This window comes from Mobula birostris, chromosome 29 (genome assembly GCF_030028105.1).
Source record: "Mobula birostris isolate sMobBir1 chromosome 29, sMobBir1.hap1, whole genome shotgun sequence".
Taxonomy (NCBI): Eukaryota; Metazoa; Chordata; class Chondrichthyes; order Myliobatiformes; family Myliobatidae; genus Mobula; species Mobula birostris.
The window spans coordinates 37,316,736-37,320,592 of NC_092398.1; positions in this window are offsets into that span (position 1 = coordinate 37,316,736).

Consider the following 3,857-nt stretch of genomic DNA (forward strand, 5'->3'; position numbering starts at 1 on the left):
CTCCGTGGGGTAAGTCAGGCTGTCTTTGCCGTTACCCTGCGGTTGGACCTGTCCCTTCCCTTAACCTTCCACCTGAAGCCCTTGCCTGCAACCTTGTCAAGTTCTACCCCCGGAGCAAGACCGGAGCCTTGTTGCGTCTAGATAAGGAACTGTCTGTCGTTGTTTTGAACTATCTCTGTGTCCACGCCTTCGCTGGGTAGGTCCAGCCGTTTGCCGCTACCTTGTGTTGGGAACCGTCTCTGTGTCCACACCTTCGCTAGGTAAGTCTGGCCGTTTGCCGCTACTTAGTGTTGGGAACTATCTCGTTGTGTTCTGCATTTCTGTCATACCCCCGGAACTAGGCGAAGACATTACGTGGTCTTGGGAGACAGGACAGGAACACAGAGCCTTGGTCTAGAGCACAGGAACACGGAGCCTTGGACTTGAGAGACAGGAACACAGGGACATGGAACACAGAGCCGGGACTCCTCCTTGGGAACAGGACTTGGGGCCTGGGCTCTACACAGAATGCTGAACGAGACAGTTCCTAACACTAGGTAGTGGCAAACGACCGGACCTACCTAGCAAAGGTGTGGACGCAGAAACTGTCATAAGGTGGGTGATGATGGTGGACCCAAGTGCAAGACATAGACACTGAAGTACTAGGAACAGGACTTGACTAGAGAGCTGGGACAAGAACACAGATTTGGGCTAGGACATTGGCTAGGCAAGCGGGACCAGGACAAGGAACTGAGAACTAGGAGCCTGGGCTTGGACTCCGAGCCGGAGACTGGATGAGGACCCAGAACCTGGCTCAGACCCCGGAACTAGGCTCCTAGTTCTCAGTTTCTTGTCCTGGTCCCGCTTGCCTAGCCAATGTTCTAGCCCAAGTCTGTGTTCTTGTCCCAGTTCTCTAGTCAAGTCCTGTTCCTCGTACTTCAGTGTCTGTGTCTTGCATTTGGGTCTGCCACTGTTGCCCACCTTATGACAGAACGAACCAGCAACTCAGGCACTGTCGTCTAACTCTCATCATTCTGGGTTCCCTCGTGATTGAATTCCTTCCCCCCCCCCCCCCCCCATCCTTAGTACTTAGTACTGGAGAGCTGGTTTGGTCGCCCAGAGGCTCCCGGGGGTGGTGGGGGGGTACTGTCATGGTCTGGTCTGTGAAATCCGCGTTCCGGTTCATGGACTCCAGAGTCTGGGTCTTCCGGCTGTCCCTTGTTTCAGTTGGGCTTAATCATAGGCACCTGATGCTCGTCTTGGGGCTGGGAATATAAGTGGCCTGGGATTGAGTGTGGTTGCTGGTTGGTCTCATCAGTATCCCGTCTTCGCCTCTGTGGGGTAGGTTAGGCCGTCTTTGCTGTTACTCTGCAGTTGGATCTGTTCCTTCCTGTCCTTGCCTCCGTTGGGTAAGCCAGGCCGTCTTTGCCATTACCCCGAGGCTGGACTGTTCCCTTCCCTTCACCTTCCACCTGCAACCTTGTCAAGTTCTACCGCTGGAGCAAGACCGGAGCCTTGCTGCGTCTAGATGAGGAACTGTCTGTCGTTGTTTTGAACCGTCTCTTTGTCCATGACATCGCTAGGTAGGTCTGGCCGTTTGCCGCTACCTAGTGTTGGGAACTGTCTCTGTGTCCACACCTTCGCTAGGTAGGTCTGGTCGTTTGCCACTACCTAGTGTTGGGAACAGTCTTGTTGTGTTCAGCATTCTGTGTAGAGCCTTGGCCCCAAGTCCTGTTCCCAAGGAGGGGTCCCGGCTCCGTGTTCCATGTCCCTGTGTTCCTGTCTCTCAAGTCCAAGGCTCCATGTTCCTGTGCTCTAGACCAAGGCTCTGTGTTCCTGTCCTGTCTCCGAAGACCACGTCATGTCTTCGCCCAGTTCCGGAGGAATGACACACCTCACCATCTTGCTCGCTTTTTGCATGATTTGTTTATATTTTTATATATTTCTTATTGTAATTGTTATGATCTGCACTGCTGCCACAAAACAACACAGTTCATAACATATGAGGGGTAATTGATAAGTTCGTGGCCTAAGGTAGAAGGAGTCAATTTTAGAAAACCTAGCACATTTATTTTTCAACATAGTCCCCTCCTAAATTTAGCATAGGGATCTTGGACCTCCAGGAAGTGTCCACAGATGGGTGCTTGATAAGTTCATGGCCTAAGGTAGAAGGAGATGAGTAATACAGCTCTCGTTACCCGCACGTGCAGTTCAACTCTTTGAGTGATCATGCAGAAAGTTTGAAGTTAATAACTCTTCTCCTTCTACCTCTACCTTAGGCCACTAACTTATCAATCACCCATCTGTGGCCACTTTCTGGAAGTCCAAGATCTGTATGCGCCACGACCGCAGGACTAAGTGTGTAAATGTAGGTAGGAGGGGACCTTGTTGAAAAATAAATGTGCTAGGTTTTCTAAGATTGACTCCTTGTATGTTAGGTCATGAACCTATCAATCACCCCTCGTGTGTCAGTGATAATAAACCTGATTTTGATTCTGACTCTATTAAAGTAGTTCCTGTAACACCTAACACGTGGACAGTGCCTTCTTTGTGTGTGGATACAGCTTGCTGCTGAATAATTAAAGAGCACAAGACCCTGTTAGCCATTGGTAACGCGAAGTGCCACAAATCTGGTTCAGTAGTTTATTGGCGAGACTGAAGGCATGGGGAGCTGTGTGACCTCGGTCACAGTTAGGATCAGGCCTCAAGCTGCTGTTGTGCCAGCCGTTTGCAGCCGCCCGGCAGAGTGGTACTCCACCAGAGTCGGTGTGGCGCAGCATCCACGCTGCCCTCTAGTGTCACTCAGCGGAAGACACAATTTGCAGACTGCTGCAACTTTCATGGACTCTGGGACTTGGACGATCTTTTTTTGTGTGACTGGTATTTTACTGATATCTTATATTTGCTATATGTATCCCATGACTGTGTTTTACACTTTGACCCTGGAGGAACGCTGTTTCATATAGCCGTATTCGTGAATACTCATGTATGGTAGAATGATAATTAAATAAGGAACAGGATAGTTTCAACAGGACATCTGTGGAAGTTTGTTAATGTTTGGTGACAAGCTGAATTACTTGCAGCAGCATCACAGGCCTGTGGCATCAGTGATACAACACAGAACATAGAACAGTCCAGTGCAGGATCAGGCCCATTGGCCCAAAATGCTGTGCCGAACCAAATAAATTAGTAATCAAATGGCCATCTAAACTACGTAAACACGAGGAATTCTGCAGATGCTGGAAATTCAAGCAACACACACCAAAGTTGCTGGTGAACGCAGCAGGCCAGGCAGCATCTCTAGGAAGAGGTACAGTCGACGTTTCGGGCTGAGACCCGAAGGTCAGGACTAACTGAAGGAAGAGCTAGTAAGAGGTTTGAAAGTGGGAGGGGGAGATCCAAAATGATAGGAGAAGACAGGAGGGGGAGGGAGATCTCCCCCTCCCCCTCCTGTCTTCTCCTATCATTTTGGATCTCCCCCTCCCCCTCCCACTTTCAAATCTCTTACTAGCTCTTCCTTCAGTTAGTCCTGACGAAGGGTCTCGGCCCGAAACGTCGACTGTACCTCTTCCTAGAGATGCTGCCTGGCCTGCTGCGTTCACCAGCAACTTTGGTGTGTGTTGCCGTCTAAACCAATCGCTTCTGCCTTCCACTTTCTTCACATTCGTGTACCTATCTAAACATCTCTTAAAAGTCTCTAATGGTTCTGCCTCGAGCAACACCCCTCTCTGTGTAATAAAAGTTGCTCCTCATCTCCTTTGAAATGACCCCCTCTCACCTTAACTACCTCTAGTATTAGACATTTCCTCCCCATCCCCTCTTCTCTCTCCTGTCCTTCCTTCTCTCTCTGCCAGCCATCCCTCCTCTCCCTCCACCAC